Source organism: Macaca fascicularis, chromosome 4 (assembly GCF_037993035.2).
Source record: "Macaca fascicularis isolate 582-1 chromosome 4, T2T-MFA8v1.1".
NCBI classification, from domain to species: Eukaryota; Metazoa; Chordata; class Mammalia; order Primates; family Cercopithecidae; genus Macaca; species Macaca fascicularis.
In genome coordinates, this window is record NC_088378.1 from 23411420 (window position 1) to 23429182 (window position 17763).

The 17763-nt window shown below is 38.1% G+C and overlaps 1 long non-coding RNA gene across 1 annotated transcript; it reads right to left on the bottom strand.

Annotated features, from left to right (window-relative positions):
- Window positions 1-493: 493 nt before the first annotated feature.
- Window positions 494-11838, bottom strand: LOC135970525 (uncharacterized). Its single transcript, XR_010586215.2, has 3 exons — window positions 11702-11838; window positions 5036-5183; window positions 494-868 (listed from the first exon to the last, which is right to left on the bottom strand). It is a non-coding gene; the product is annotated as an uncharacterized lncRNA (long non-coding RNA).
- Window positions 11839-17763: the final 5925 nt, after the last annotated feature.

Sequence of the window (17763 nt, forward strand, 5' to 3'; positions counted from 1 at the left end):
TAGCTACTTGCCCCTAAAACCCTACAGGAGTTTTAGCAGCAGAGAGCTGCTGATTCCAGGCTTCAGAGGAAGATCAACAATTTGCTCTAGCCAAAGCAGAGACTGTTTCTCTGGAAGGGCTGTTACACCTGGAGACTGCATTCCTTGGAGCACCCTTCAGCAAACAAGACCACTTCAGGCAAGATTTTGAAAAACCAGACAGGTGCGATAATGAGGACTTTTTTTTTTTTTTTGGTTGCAGATTTATGACTTTATTGATACTCTTTCTATAGGCTGGCTATATAAGAATCCATGCCCCATAAGCTGAGTAAGTGAGAACAAATCTGACTTAACCTAAGGAAGTTATAGATTCAAGAACTAATGATTAAAAAGTCTTCATCTTAGGACCAAGGGATTGCTTATGCTTATTGGTCCTGCTATAAGGCCAGGTCGCAGTGTCTCTCACCTGGATCTACCACAGTCATGATTGAAAACTGCTGACTTACACAGGTAATAGGCTCTCTTTAACGACATCTCTTTAATGTATTTACTTTCCAGAAAGCAAAATGCCAGGCCGCTAACAGATGAGTTGTTTGTACTTTAAAAGTTTACTGTTCCAGTTAGGACATTCTTGATGGTATTTTATATTCTCTTTGCAGTGCAGCCAGCTGATTCATGCTGTATTCTGAAGGTTATGAGTCTCCATGTGATGTTAAGAACTATATGTCTGAACCATTAAAGAAGAAGTGTATAAAATGCAATGCTGCTCAGTGGAAGTATATGAACCAGAAGTATTTCATTTTATGCCACAGCTCTGGTTACATTTGTAGCTTTTGAGCACTGGCAGTTCTTCTCCTTTCTCTCACTTTTGGAGTTATAGCTGTCTCCCCTGTTGGAAAAACATAGAGCAAGGTTGTTACCAGATAAGCTCTCTGTGTTTATTAGATATATTTTCAATTCAACACGAAAATGCCTGTATCTACTGAGTTACTGCTATAAGTAAGGTTTATAGCTAGATGCCAAGAGGCCTACCAAGCTGATTATGACATAGCTCCTGTTTTTTTTTTTTTTGGCGGGTCAGGGGGAGCTTGTAAGTATACCCATAACTGAAAGACATGGCAGAATGTGCTAGAGATTCTCAGAGGAGTACAAAGAAATAGATTCAAAAAGAAGGGAGAAACATTTGTTTAGAAGATGTGGAAAAATTGCATGAAAAAATATATTTTGAGATGTGCACTGAAGGATGATGAGTAGGATTTGAAAAGACAGAGCTTGTTCGGGGAAAAGGAATTCCAGGAAAAAGGAACATCATGAATTCAGCTATAAAATCTGGGAAAGTGTGAAGTGCAATTAAAGAAGAATGGGTAGTCATGGCTGAGGCCTTGGGGGGCTTATAAAGGAATAGACAGATCTTTGCCCATCTAAGCCTCCTACTCCCCTCTCTAGTGTATATGAATTATAACCCAATCAAAGACTGCATTTCTCATACTACTTTGGAATGGAGGCAGAAATGATGGGTTATTTCCAGGCCTCATGTGCCAGTTAGATATTAAATTCTGGGATAACCTTGAAAGCCTCATATTGAAGTTGATATAGCTTCTGTCAGCTTGGATGCTGAGTGACTGAGTGGAGCAGAGCACTCCCTACCTTTCTTTTCCTACCTTGAGTAGGAAAAGAAAAAAAAATCTCTTCAGTGTGTTAAACCACTGAGATACTGAGTTTTCTTAAGGCAGCTGGTGTTTACCTTTAATGTGGTGGTTAAAAGGGAAGGTTAGAACTGGCCTATGTTTTTACAACTCAGCATGATATAGTAGAAAAAACTCTAGTCTAGAAAACATGGATTTCACTTATTCATTTGTTCATTCATTCATTTGCTCATTCATTCATTTCATATTTATTGAGATTTCACAGCCTATCGAATCTGAATGCTGGACATGTTATGATTAACATATGGCCCTCTGGAGCATATGGTGGAGTGGAAGAGAATGAAATATAACCAGGCTGTGAGGATACACTGCAATGTCTTATTTCTCAAAGTGTGGTCCTCAGACCAGCAGCATCAGCATCACTCAGGTGCTTGTTAGAAATGCAGAATCTCAGGCCCCACTCTCAAATCAACAGAATAATAGACTGCATTTTTGACAAGATCCTAAGGTGATTTGTGTGCATGTTAAAGTTTGAGAAACCCTGGTAAAATGAGTGGTATTGTAGGGACAGGCCGGGGGCAATGAGGACTCAAAGAAAGGACACTTAGACTTGAAAGTTTCCAGAAGGCTCCCTATACTAGATGGCGGCTAAGCTGACTTGTGAGCAGCACGTTTCAGTCATAAAGATTGTGTGAATTTGGGTAAGCCACATACATTCAGCTTTGATTTTCTTCTCTATAAAATTAGGGATAGTATTACAAGGCTGTTTTGAGCCTCAGCACCTTCAAGATTGTTTTGAAGCTCAAATATATGTAAAAGTAAGAATGACTCGAATACTCAAAAACTGAATATGAATGGAAAACTTATACTTTTTCAGTTACAGTTAAAGTATAGAAAAAATGTGTTCTTTGGCAAAATAATGCATTTTAGCAGTGTTGAGTAAGAAAAAATATCTAGTATGGATTGTTTGTTTTGATTAAACACAGAACTGAAAGAAGTTTTTCCTCCTACTTATTGCAGAAGGGTGTAACATCTGAAAAATAGGTCTGGTATGTTGGTCAAATAGAGTGTCTGCTGGGGTTGGAAAATGCATTCTCTTGGGGTTTGTGCAGTCTGGTCTTCAGTCATTTGTGTTCTTGTATAGAGTGTATCCAAAATATACATGGAGACAGTGGGAAGGGATTTTCTTCTGGCTAGGAAAAACATCAATTCCTGACACAAACAAAAATCGAACTAAGAGTTTATTCTGAATTAGTAGTACTGAGGAAGGTTAATAAAAAATAAACAAAGAATAGTCATTAATTAAAAATTTTAGCAATCTGGTAATGTAATCTCCATATGGAGCATCCTCACTAACAGGCATCTTTAGTATTTATTAGATTTCGGGCGAGGCTCTCTTTAGTAGCCTTTGTTCAGGCACACAAAATGACCTGCTCCTCTATACTTCTGTACTTTTAAACTATTTATGTATGTAGGTATGTATGTATGTATGTATGTATGTATGTATTTAGATGGAGTCTCACCTGTCACTCAGGCTGGAGTGCAGTGACGCAATCTTGGCTTACTGCAGCCTCTGCCTCCCGGGTTCAAGCAATTCTCGTGCCTCAGCCTCCCGGGTAGCAGATGCCTGCCACCACGCCCAGCTAATTTTTGTATTTTTAGTACAGACGGGGTTTCACCATGTCGGCCAGGCTGGTCCTGAACTCCGGACCTCAAGTTTTCTACCCTCCTCGACCTCCCAAAGTGCTGGGATTACAGGCGTGAGCCACCACACCCAGCCCTTCTGTGCTTTTGCACATGTTTTTTTTCCCGTTGCCTGGACTGTTCTTCCTCATCTTGATCACCTCGGCCACCATCTGAGCCACCAGAAGCCTTCCTGAAAGACTTGGTTCAGACATCACAGTTCAGACAGGATGAAGCCTTTATTAACCTTCCCCTGTGCTGCCATGCAGGTAAGAAAAGTGTATTGAATTACACTGTGTCCATCATTCAATGTGTTTATCTGACACCTGGTACTGTGACAGCCTGAGGACCATACTGTGTCAACTCATTTCTTATCCTTAGCATCTGGCACGGTGCCCGGCACATAACAGGTCCTAAATAAATGTTTGTTGAATGAATATAAAAGTCTGGCAGCTTTAAGAATAAATAAATAAACAAAAAACTTCATTCTAATCCTGGTGGAAGCTTAGTTACTTCTTCTGTCTCTCAGAAAGGGAATCCTGTCAAATAGTCTAAGAACGTGTAAAAGGAGGTAGTTATTCACAGATCATAGAAGTTTCTATCAAAACATGCTTAGATATTAATAGGAACTTAACATTAGAAATTCCTTAATCCAGAAAGTCTACTTATAGAAATTTATCCTAAGGAAATTAAGAATATACATAAAGACCTAGCTATAAAGATGCTTATTTTATTCTCTTTATAATACCAAAAGACTGTAAATGTGCTACATAGCCAACAATTGTGAATTAGTTAAATAAATTATAGTATAAAATTAAAGCGATGATGTAAAATGTATTTACTAATTTGGAAAGATATTCATGTTACAGCAAATGTAAAAAGCAGGTTACAAAATTGCATATTCACTAAGTTGCCATTTTATTAAAAAGAACAAGAATTTAGATACTAAAAGGAGAAGTCTGGAAAGAGATATACATGAAAATACTAATGGAAATTTCCCCTAGCTGTTGAAATTATGTATCATTTAAATTTTTATCTTTGCCTATAGTTGTTCAACATTCTCACACTAAAATGTATTGACTGGATAATCGATCTTTAAATTACAAGACAAAACATATAATCCTCTTGAAGGCTTCTAGAAAGCCCTATCGCTTTTAACATTCTTCATATTCTTTCAAAAGCCTTCCTCTTTCAGTGGATTTCTAGAATACTATAGGCTGGTGAAGAAAAAGAGGATGGAATTAAGGAAGAGAAGGTGTAGGAGATGAATTCACTTTATCCTACTCTCCAAGTTTAGCTGCTGAATGTAACCACTAGAAGTTGAAGTTTGGGCTGGATGAGTTGTCCTTTTGGGACACTGATAGCAGGACTTGCAGTGAAGAGGAAGCTGTGAGCCAGATGTCAAAGATATTGATGAATCAGGGTATGTGTTTTGTGCTTCTTAGACATGACAAGGAACAGAGAGAGAGAGTGAAACAGCAAAGACTCATGCTCTTTAAAAGAACGTGGCTTTTTTTTCTTTGAAGTGAGTGAGGGAGTTTAGTTCTAAAAGCAGCAATGGGAAACAAAACAGACACTCACCACATCTATAGATCCTGAGATCCATGAGATGTGAGAGAACAAATGGGTACCCCTTGAGAGGGTTATAGGGGGATATGGAGTACTGGGAGAGCCAGGTTTCAGTTAAGGCAGGAGGTGTTGTTGGTATTAGATCATAATAGTCTTACCCCTCCAGGTCAAGTGGCAGTGGCTATCCCAGGGATTGTGGACTTTCACGTGCAGCTTAGGTTAGTTATTCTTGTGGAAAACTGCCGAAGAAGGTTGAGACATCGTTCCTGGCTTTAGGTAACTTCCTCCAGCTAGGAAACATACCTACTACACATAAAAAACAAAGAAAACATTTTGATGTTGAACCGTAGCAGTTGGCTGTCAGCCTTCGCCGATAAAACCAGTTCAGCTGGATCTAAGCTTTTGAACTCATCACCCTTTGAATGCAATCCCTGCCCCTGAGTCCTGTCTACTCTCTTGGCTGCCATCCGACACAACATGCTGAAATTCCATGTCATGAAGGAGGCACCAGACTGACTCTCAGTGCAGCAAGGCTTTAGACAAAACACATCAGAGTAGCAGGGAAGAGCTGGAATGGGGATGATGCATGAGACTGACTTAATCAGTTCTTAAAAGATGAATAAGTTTACTTCACAGACACTGGGAACAACATAAGTAAGCAAAGACACAACAGTGAGGATGAGCATCATATGAATATTATAATAATTCTTTTTGTATCATTAAATTGTATTTTGTATCATAACATTTCTAATTTCTTAGCCCCTATTTTATAATTAAGTTTATTAAGGTATAATTTACATATAATAAAATTTGCTCTTTGTAGTGTATAATTTGAGGAGTTATGCATTCAATATCACAATCAAGATACAGAACAGCATTGTCCAATAGATATAAACCACATTGTCCAGTAGAAATAAACCACATATGTAACTTTACATTTCTAGTAGCCGCATTAACAAAGTAAAAAGAAACAACTGAAATTTATTTTAATAATATGTTTTATTTAACCGAATATATAAAAATACATCACTGCTGTATTTTGGATGGATCAAACCTACTTAATTTTTAATCCTAAAGTAGAGAGATGCAACTGGGGCCTTCCATGTAGAAAGTGGGGTCAGGAGGCCAAGAAAGGGAATATGAATGTATATCCAAGTCACTCAGGAACTTTTATGCAGGTGCTAGAAACTTATGTCAAAGTGGCCACAAGATTGTTTAATAGGAGACGAACGAATGTAACTCCATGTTTACTGCTAGAAACCAAAGCTTTGTGTAAAATCTTGAATTTATGGGAAGGGAGGGTAGGAAAGCCTGTACCTGTCTGTTTTTTTCCTGATCCCTTTCCCTCATTCCTGAACTGCAGGAGACTGAGCCCCTTTGGGCTTTGGTGACCCCATCACTGGGGTGTGTTTATTTGATGGTTGATTTTGCTGTACTGGGTACTTCCTTTCCCATTTTTTAATCATTTTTTAACACATGCTGACTCTTCCCTTCCCTTCTCCTTTCCCTGGGAAAATACAGTGAATAAATAAAGACTTATTGGTACTCAAAAAAAAAAAAAAAAATACATCACTATGTAATCGATTTAAAAGTTACTGACATTTTACATTTTTTTCAAATCTTTGAAGTCTGATGTGTCTTTTATACTTTCAGCACATCTCAATTCAGACCTGGTCACATTTCAAGTGCTTGATAGCCACAGGTGTCCAGTGAAGATACAGATTATCCCCATCACACCAAAAAGTTCTCTTGTATCCCTTTACAGTCAATCTGTTTTCCCCAATCCTGCTTGACCCCTGGCAACTACTGATCTGTTTCTGTCCCTGTACATATTTATCAGAGTTGGAAAAACAGATCTGAGAGAGAGACAGAGAGAGATTTTTAAGGAATTGGCTCCTGTGGTTGTAAAGGCTGGCAAATCTGAAATCTGCAGTGCAGGCCAGCAGGTTGGAGGCTCAAAGAAGAGTCGATGCTGTAGCTCAAGTCAGAAGGCAGTCTGAAGGCAGAATTTCTTATTTTTTATGGGAATCTTAATTTTTTTTTCTGAAGGCCTTTATGAGGCCCACTCATATTGTGGCGGGGGGGGGGCAATCTGCTTTACTCAAATTTACTTATTTAAATTTTAATCACATCTGAAAAACACCTTCCCATCCTTTTGATTTAGCAACTCCACTTCTGGGTATATACCTAAAGGAATTGAAAGCAGGGTCTTAAAGAGATATTTATACACCCATGTTCATAGCAGCATTGTTCGCAATAGCCAAAAGATGGAAGCAACTCAAGTGCTCATCAAGACATGAATGGATAAACAACATGCAGCATATACTATTATTCAGCCTTAACAAAAGGAAATTCTGACATGTACTATAACACAGGTGAACCTTGAGACATCATGCTAAGTGAAATATGCCAGCCACAAAAAGGCAATAGTGTTTGATATTTACTTATATGCGGTAACTGGAGTAGTCAAATTCACAGAAACAGAAGGTAGAAGGGTGATTTCCAGGGTTTGGGGGAGGGGGAGTGGCGAGTTATTGTTTAATGGGTATAGAGTTACCGTTTTGTAGGAAGAAAAGGTTTCTGGAGATAGGTTGTACAACAATGTGAATTATCTTAAAACTACTAAACTGTACTGTTAAAAATATTTAAGATAACAAATTTTATGTTACATGTCTTTTATCACCACCACAACAAAAAACACCTTCAGAGCACATCTATACTGATATTTGATGAAAAACTGGGTACTGGGACAGGCGCGGTGACTCATATCTGTCATCTCAGCATTTTGGGAGGCTAAACTGGGAGGATCACTTGAGCCCAGGAGTTTGAGACCAACCTGGGCAACAGCAAGATCTTTCTCTCTAAAAAAAAGAAATTACAACAAAAAACTGGGTACTATGGCTTAGCTAAGCAGACACATAAAATTAACCATCACACTATAAGTTTTCTCTTTTCTGGAATATTAGACAAATGGAATTATATAATAAGTAGCCCTCAGTGGCTGGCTTCTTTCACTTAGCCTAATGCTTTTGAGATTTATCTATGTTGTTGGATGTATCAGGAGTTTATTCATTTTTATTACTGATTAATATTCCATTGTATGGATATGCTATAGTTTCCTTATCCATATATTGGTATGTGGACACTTGAGTTGTTTCCAGTTTTGAGGTGTCACTAAGGCTGCTATGAGCATTCCCTTGTAGATCTTTGTTCTAGTTCATTTTGAGCATCGTTGTATCATGTAGAATGCTTGTGGCAACAAGTAACAGAAAAACCACCTCAAATAGAATAAAAATAAAGAAATGTATTATTTTATTCACAAAATCCAAAGAAGCATGGCTAACCCCACCCTCACCTGATGGTCCTTCTCTATCCATCCTGGTAGTGGAAGACAAAGGGCATATAATCTTGGGAGTTCTAGGGCCCTGCCCACTGCCAGTCTCTCTCCACACTACTACAGCTGATGCTTTCTGGAAAGCACACCTCCTGGCAGGAGGCCAAACATCACAAAAATAGAGCATTAAACCGCCAAAGCTAAGGACCCTCATGGAGTCCATTGCACCCTCTACTACCTCCACTGGAATAGGTGCTGGTATTCACAGCTGAGAGACCCATAGATGGTTCACATCTCAGGACTCTGTGCAGACAACCCCCAGTACTAGCCTAGAGCTGGGTAGACTCGCTGGGTAGCTAGACTCAGAAGAGAGACAACAATCACTGCAGTTTAGCTCACAGGAAGCCACATCCACAGGAAAAAGAGGAAAGTACTACATCGAGGGAACACCCTGTGGGACAAAAGAATCTGAACAACAGTCTGCAGCCCTAGACCTTCCGTCTGACGTAGCCTACACAAATGAGAAGGAACCAGAAAGCCAACCCTGATAATATGACAAAATGAGGCTCTTCTGCACCCACAAAAATCACACTAGTTCAATCAGCAATGGATCGAAACCAAGAAGAAGTCCCTGATTTACCTGAAAAATAATTCAGGAGGTTAGTTATTAAGCTAATCAGGGAGGGACCACAGAAAGGTGAAGCCTAATGCAAGGAAATCCAAAAAATGATATAAGAAGTGAAGGGAGAAATATTCATGGAAATAGGTAGCTTATAAAGAAACAATAAAAATTTCAGGAAAGTTTGGACACACTTTTAGAAATGCAGAATGCTCTGGAAAGTCTCAGCAATGGAACTGAACAAGTAGAAGAAAGAAATTCAGAGCTTAAAGACAAGGTCTTCGAATTAGCCCAATTTAACAAAGACAAAGAAAAAAGAATAAGAAAATATGAACAAAGCCTCCAAGAGGTCTGAGATTATGTTAAACAACCAAACCTAAGAAAAATTGGTGTATCTGAAGAAGAAGAGAATTCTAAAAGCCTGGAAAACATATTTTGGGGAATGATCAAGGAAAACTTCCCTGGCCTTGCTAGAGACCTAGACTTTCAAATACAAGAAGCACAAAGAACACCTGGGAAATTCATTGCAAAAAGATTTTGCCTGGGCACATCAGGTTATCCAAAGTTAAGATGTAGGAAAGAATCTTAAGAGCTGTGAGACAGAAGCACCAGGTAACCTATAAAGGAAAACCTATCAGATTAACAGCAGATTTCTCAGCAGAAACCCTACAAGCTAGAAGGGATTGGGGACCTATCTTCAGCCTCCTTAAATGAAACAATTATCAGCCAAGAATTTTGTATCCAGAGAAACTAAGAATCATATATGATGGAAAGATACAGTCGTGTTCAGACAAACAAATGCTTAGAGAATTTGCTACCAAACTACCACTACAAGAACTGCTAAAAGAAGCTGTAAATCTTGAAGCAAATCCTGGAAACACATCAAAACAGCACCTCTTTAAAGCATAAATCACACAAGACCTATAAAGCAAAAATACAAGTTTAAATGCAAAAACAAAAAACAAACAAAAATCCCGAAGTATACAGGCAACAAAAAGCAGGATGAAAACAACAAAACAAAGGTACCTCACATTTCAATACTAACATTGAATGTAAATGGCCTAAATGCTCCACTTAAAAGACACAGAACCGCAGAATGGATAGGAACTCACCAACCAACTATTTTTTGCCCTCAGGAGACTCACCTAATACATAAGGACTCACATAAACTTAAAGTAACAGGGTAGAAAAAGGCATTTCATGCAAATGGACACCAAAATTGAGCAGAGGTAGCTATTCTCATATCAGAGAAAACAAACTTTAAAGCAACAGTGGTTAAAAGAGACAAAGAGAGACTGTATATAATGGTAAAAGGCCTTGTCCAACAGGAAAATATCACAATCCTAAACATACATGCACCTAACACTGGAGTTCCCAAATTTATAAAACAATTAGTAACAGACCTAAGAAATGAGATAGACAGCAACACAATAATAGTTGGGGACTTCAATGATCCACTGACAGCACTAGACAGAAAGTCAACAAAGAAACAATGGATTTAAACTAAACGTTGGAACAAATGGACTTAACAGATATCTACAGAACACTTCATCCAACAACCGCGGAATACACATTCTATTCAACGGCACATGGAACTTTCTCCAAGATAGACCATATGATAGGCCTTAAAACGAGCCTCCATAAATTTAAGAAAATTGAAATTATATCAAGGCCTCTCTCAGGAGACAGTGGAAAAAAAAAAACTGGAAATCAACTCGAAAAGGAACCTGCAAAACCATTCAAATAATGAAAATTAAATAACCTGCTCCTGAATATGAGCATTGGGTCAAAAATGAAATCAAGATAGAAATTTAAAAAATATTCAAACTGAATGACAGTAATGACACAATCTATCAAAACCTCTGGGATACATCAAAGGCGGTGCTAAGAGGAAAGTTCATTACCCTCAACGCGTATATCAAAAAGTCTGAAAAAGCACAACAGACAATCTAAGGTCATACTTCAAGGGACTAGAGAAACAAGAACAAACCAAACCCAAACCCAGCAGAAGAAAGGAAATAACAAAGATTAGAGCAGAACTAAATGAAATTGAAACAAAAAAATACAAAAGATAAATGAAACAAAAACCTGGTTTATTGAAAAGATAAATAAAATTGATAGACCATTAGCAAGATTAACCATGAAGAGAGAAAATCCAAATAACTTCACTAAGAAACGAAACAGGAGATATTACAACTGATACCACTGAAATACAAAAGGTCATTCAAGGCAACTATGAACAACTTTATGCACATAAACTGGACAGCCTAGAAGAGATGGATAAATTCCTGGAAAAATACAACCCTCCTAGCTTAAATCAAGAAGAATTAGATAACCTGAACAGACCAATAACAAGCAGTGAGATTGAAATGGTAATTAAAAATTACCAACAACAAAAAAAGCCCAGGACCAGATGGATTTACAGCAAAATTCTACCAGACATTCAAAGAAGATTTGGTACCAATCCTTTTGACACCATTCCACAAGATAGAGAAAGAAGGAACCCTCCCTAATTCATTCTATGAAGCCAGCATCACTCTAACACCAAAATCAGGAAAGGACATAACCAAAAAAGAAAACTACAGACAGATATCCCTGATGAACATAGATGCTAACATTCTTAACAAAATACTAGGTAACTGATTCAAACAACATATCAAAAAGATAAGCCACCATAATCAAGTGGGTTTCATACCAGGGAAGCAGGGATGGTTTAACATACACAAGTCAATAAATGGGATACACCACATAAACAGAATTAAAAACAAAAATCACATGATCATCTCAATAGCTGCAGAAAAAGCATTGGACAAAATCCAACATTCCTTTATGATTAAAACTCTCAGCAAAATCAGCATACGAGGGACATACCTTAATGTAATAAAAGCCATCTGTAACAAACCCACAGCAAACATAATACTGAATGGGGAAAAGTTGAAAGTATTCCCTCTGAGAACGGGAACAAGACAAGGATGCCCACTCTCACCATTTCTCTTCAACATAGTACTGGATGTCCTAGCCAGAGCAATCAGAGATGAGAAAGGAATAAAGGGTATCCAAATTGGTGAAGAGGAAGTCAAACTGTCTCTGTTTGCTGATGATATGATAGTTTACCTTGAAAACCCTAAGGACTCCTCTAGAAAGATCCTAGAACTGATAAAAGAATTCAGCAAAGTCTCCGAATACAAGATTAGTGCACACAAATCAGTAGCTCTTCCACACACTAACAGCGACGAAGCAGAGAATCAAATAAAGAACTCAATCCCTTTTACAACAGCTGCAACAAACAAACAAACAAACAAACAAAAAAACTTCAGAATATACCTGATAAAGGAGTCGAAAGACCTCTACAAGGAAAACTACAAAACACTGCTGAAAGAAATCATAGATGACACAAACAAATGGAAACACATCCCATGCTCATGGATGGGTAAAATCAATATTGTGAAAATGACCGACCATACTGCCAAAAGCAATCTACAAATTGAATGCAATCCCCATAAGAATACCACCATCATTCTTCACAGAATTAGAAAAACAATTCTAAAATTCATATGGAACCAAAAAAGAGCCTGCATAGTCAAAGCAAGACTAAGCAAAAAAATCAAATCTGGAAGCATCACACTACCTGATTTCAAACTATACTATAAGGCCATAGTCACCAAAACAGTGTGGTATTGGTATAAAAATAGTCACGTAGACCAATGGAATAGAATAGAGAACCCAGAAATAAACCCAAATATTTACAGCCAACTGATCTTCGACAAAGCAAACAAAAACATAAAGTAGGGAAAAGACACCATTTTCAAAAAATGGTGCTGTGATAACTGGCTAGCCACATATAGGAGAATAAAACTGGATCCTCATTTCTTACCTTATACAAAAATCAACTCAAGATGGATTAAAGACTTAAACCTAGGACCTGAAACTGTAAAAATTCTAGAAGATAACATTGGAAAAACCCCTCTAGACATTGGCTTATGCAAAGATTTCATGAGCAAGAACCCAAAAGCAAATGCAATAAAAACAAAGATAGATACCTGGGACCTAATTAAACTAAAGAACTTTTGCATGGCAAAAGGAACAGTCAGCAGAGTAAACAGATAACCCATGGAGTGGGACAAAATCTTCACAATCTATACATCTGACAAAGGACTATACCGGAATCTACAATGAACTCAAACAAATCACTAAGAAAAAAATCAAACAATCCCATCAATAAGTGGGCTAAGGACATGAATAGACAATTCTCAAAAGATGTACAGATGGCCAACAAACATGAAAAAATGCCCAACGTCACTAATGATCAGGGAAATGCAAAACAAAACCGCAATGCAATACCACCTTACTCCTGCAGCAATGGCTATAATCAAAAATTAAAAACACAGTAGATGCTCATGTGGATGCAGTGGAGAAGGAACACTTCTACACTGCTAGTGGGATGTAAACTAGTACAGCCACTATGGAAAACAGAGGGGAGATTCCTTAAAGAACTAAAACTAGAACTACCATTTGATCCAGAAATCCCACTACTGGGTGTCTACCCAGAGGAAAAGAAGTCATTATTTGAATAAGATACTTGCATACACATGTTAATAGCAGCACAGTTCACAATTGCAAAATCATGGAACCATCCCAAATGCCCATCAGCCAACAAGTGGATAAAGAAATTGTGATATATATTAAATATATATTTATGTATTATATATAAAAATGTTATATATAATATATATGATAGAATACTACACAGCCATAAAAAGGAATGCATTGACAGCATTTACAGTGACCTGGCTGAGACTGGAGACTATTATTCTAAGTGATGTAACTCAGGAATTGAAAACCAAACATTGTGTGTTCTCACTAATATGTGGGAGCTAGCCTATGAGGATGCAAAGGCATAAGAATGATACAATGGACTTTGGGGACTTGGGGGGAAGAATGGGAGGGAGTGAGGGATAAAAGACTACAAATTCAGTGCAGTGTATACTTCTGAGGTGATGAGTGCATCAAAATCTCACAAATCACCACTAAAGAACTACTCATGTAACCAAATACCACCTGTACCCCAATAACTTATGGAAAAAAGAACTCATTTTCTTGGGATGAGGCATGTATAAATTCCCCTAAAGCACAGAGCTGTGCAGATAAAAGTGGACACTTGAAAAAAATAGGCATTTACTTGGAGAAAGAATAAATCTGCTCCATGCCACTTTTACACTGATTAGATTGTTCCTGACTTATGACACACTCTTCAAAGTACTTGCACATCTATTATTCCATTTTTACTAAGAGTCTAACCAAAACAAAATGAAGCTCCAATCTCATCCTTTAGAATAGATAAATGAAACTTGTACTTATTCCCCCTTCAAGACTCAGTTCTAAATTGTTTCAATCGTTTATTCAACAATAATCTGCTGAACCTCTATTCTGTGGGAGGCTTTTCGGGGCAACTGAGGGGGAATAAAATTAAGATTCTTGTTCTTATTACTTTACAATCTAGTTTGGAAGACAAATGAAAAGTGATAAGTTAAATAACCACAGAAGATAGAAACAGTGGTTCTACATAACTCTGCAAAGCTGGCACAGGCGAGGTTATGATTAATGGTTAAATGCCAGTAAGTACCACAGCAGTTCAGAGGAGGACAAGATACCTGCGGGCTGGAACGAGCTGAGAAAGCTTTCCAGAAGAGGAGGGATTATAGATGGGTCTTGACAGATAGGATTTGCAGAGACAAACAGGAGCAAGGGAGGGCCCCAGCTGCAGCATCAGGAACTATTTGAACAAAGTCACGGAGCAGTAAATTATTTGCTTGTATCCAGGAAGTAGAGCAGACTGTTCAAATAATTTTTTTTTTTTCCCACCCACTCATTAGCTTAATATTTTTTTATGGTTTATTATGTTTTAGGCAACTGTTATGGGAAATAGTGATACTGTAGGAAACCAGACAGGTAAAAATTCCTGTCACTTTAGTAGAGGAAGATAGCCACATAAATAAGGAAAATATATCTAATGTCAAATACAGTTGGGGAAATAATGAAAAGGGAGAGGCAGTATGATGCAGAGGGCATCGTGATTCTGGGGATATCTAGACCTCAGGATCTGAACTGGCTTTTCTGACACATGTATGCAAGGATACAGAGCAGGGTCAGATTGGCCTCAAAGGTTTCAAGGCAGATGATGGGGATAAGGCTGTAGAGGAGAAGATAGGGTGGGGGTCTTGCCAGGAGCACGCAGAGATCAAGACCCCCTCTTTATTCCTGCCAATGGCGAGGGAGAGCCTAGAGAAGACTCAGACTTACCAGAGCTCATGAAACTCCTGAGGTTCTTCCTAACTTCTGCCATGGAGAGGAGAAGTTGAGAGGGAGTGTCTTACTCTTATGCATGGTAGGAGTTAAGGCTGGAAAAAGAGGTTGGAGCCAGGTTACAGAGGGCCTTAAAAATCAGAGTGAGGAGATTGGGTGTGGTTTTAGTGAGCTAGAAGATGGTTCAGGTCTTGTTGGTTTGTATGTCAGTTTGTCAGCATGATAAAAGTAGTGTATACAATGAGTCCTTTCAAGTATTCCTTAAGTATCTTACATTTTGTAAAATTCCTGACATGTTATAAAACAGGAGAAAACACAAAACGGAATAGCAAAAAACTGTGGACTATTTTAAATGTGTAAATTTCATAAATGAAGGCTTTCCTTAGGTGTGAGCACAATGCAATATAATTGTGCTTTTCATAAGATGTTACAAGATTTATTTTAGAAAAGTTAGTTCAAAGTGCACTTTTGATAGTAGGTTCGGTCATGGGACTGTTATTTAAAGTTGTGTGACAAGTGCCTTCTTTCAATCCTGTCAGCATGTCTCTGCAGCCGTGTGTGTAACCTCAGCTGAGTGTACTAATCCTCTACTTTGGACTAACCTTCAACTCTTGCTGATTTTCCGGTTGTTCATTGTTGGGCCTTTTATCATTCTCTGTCCTCTGCTGTCAGTGTCCTTTTGACTTTTTTTTTTTTTTTGGTTAATGACTTCTGACTAACCCCGTTGCTGTTGTGACCCTCATGTTTTATCTGTATCCCAGTTTCCTGGTTTTGGCTGCCTGCCTGTTTCCCTTGACCTACTGCCATTCACAGCCTGGCATGACAGATGGCCATAGGCTAATGGCAAGGGCACTCCATCAGAGCCTTGGCTCTGCCGTCACTGAAGACGCGTGACAGGCAGCAGAGGGGAAAACATGACTAGGAAGCATGATGCTTTCCACAGCTCCTGTACAGTGCCAATTCTTGGCTGGACTGCTTGTTGCCCACCTAAATGAATCACTGTAAATGAGACTTTGAGTAAACAGAATCTCCCTTTGGGTTATACTACAAATTATTTTAATTCAGTGCACGCTTAAGTACCACAGCAGTTCAGAGGAGAACAAGATACCTGCGGGCTGCAATGAGCTGAGGAAGCTTTCAGGACCAGTTGTACATACAGCTGCGCTGAGTACTGTGAGGGATGACATAATACAAAGATGACATGACATTGTTACTGCCCTCAAGGAGCTTACAGTCCAAGGAGGGAGATACCCATATAGGCAGCAAATTATATGTCAAGATGGGTAAAGTCCTGTGGCAGACATCCAAATCAAGCCTCAGGAAGCACAGGGATGAAGCCGTGAACTTGACCAGGTGAAGGATACATAGAAGATTGTAGATTGTAGTTTTAATTTTGATGGCTGTTTGTGGGTCTTGAGACCCACATTCATGGCAGTTGTCCCTGCTAATTGTTTTGAATAGTTTAGCAGTTGTGATTTCAGCTTTAGATAGAATCACCATAATAAAGAATTTATTTCCTCTGTAGATGGGATTCAAAAGTCGGTCATATTTATAGAAGGGTAGGAAAAATGTAAAAAGGGCAAAGAAGAAATAGCTCATTATGGTAAAACTGTGATATATTAATCAATACATGTTAATGTTGAAGGTCAAACAGTATGTAGACTATTTTAATCATTCCATTGTCAGGGTCCCACTGGGCCAACTTCAATAAGTCATTTGTCATTTAACCATTTTAGGCTATAAGGTTTTCACCTGAAAACAAACATGTCTGTTCTTCACTCATTATATGTGGCCAAGACTGATCAGAAAAATCTCTTGAAAATGTTTTGAAGTTATGGAAAAAGGCTTTTTGGAAGTACACTATATGAACTACTTAAATGCTCCAACCGATATGCCGAGAGCTTATTTTTAAATAACTGTATTATCAACATAAGCCACCTTTTTGATAAAAACAACAACAACAAACTAATGACGATTTTAACCCCCTAGAAAAATGTACAGGAAGATTTTCTTTGTAAAATGTAGTTTTTAAATAGTAGCTGGTTAGCATTTTTCCTACCAATGTTTGCTCTGAGAAATGCTGTACATATATGCATTCGTGTAGCTGGACATATGCATGTATATAGGCATCACCTGCTAGCCCGCTGTGCCACTGGAACTCCCATATACATGTATATAGAAAAATCGTATCATCCTGTTTCATGTTATGAGTCTTAATATGAACCCCAGTATACAGAATGAGGTCTGCAGGAAATAGAACTTTAATTTTCTAAAACCGTAACTTCTATTTCAAGTGTCTATTTTTCTGAGGTGGGGTTAATTTGTACTTACAAATATGAGGGTTCCTCCCATATTCCTCAGACTGATGACTGAGATATAGGGGTCTCCACTCCGTTAAGATATTGGAAAGTAGCTTGTCTAGTCCAAATGCTGTCTGTCCTTCCATAGAAAAGATATCTCTTATTTGTGTTCTGAATGATCCTAAGATAAAAACCAATTACCATCTTAAAATATCCCAAGGCATTAAATAATGTATTATTTTACTGCAGTTCATTCTTTTAGGTATCTCGTTAAGTATTCACCCAACTGTTCTGTACATATGTAATATCTCTGTGAAACAAGAATGAAAC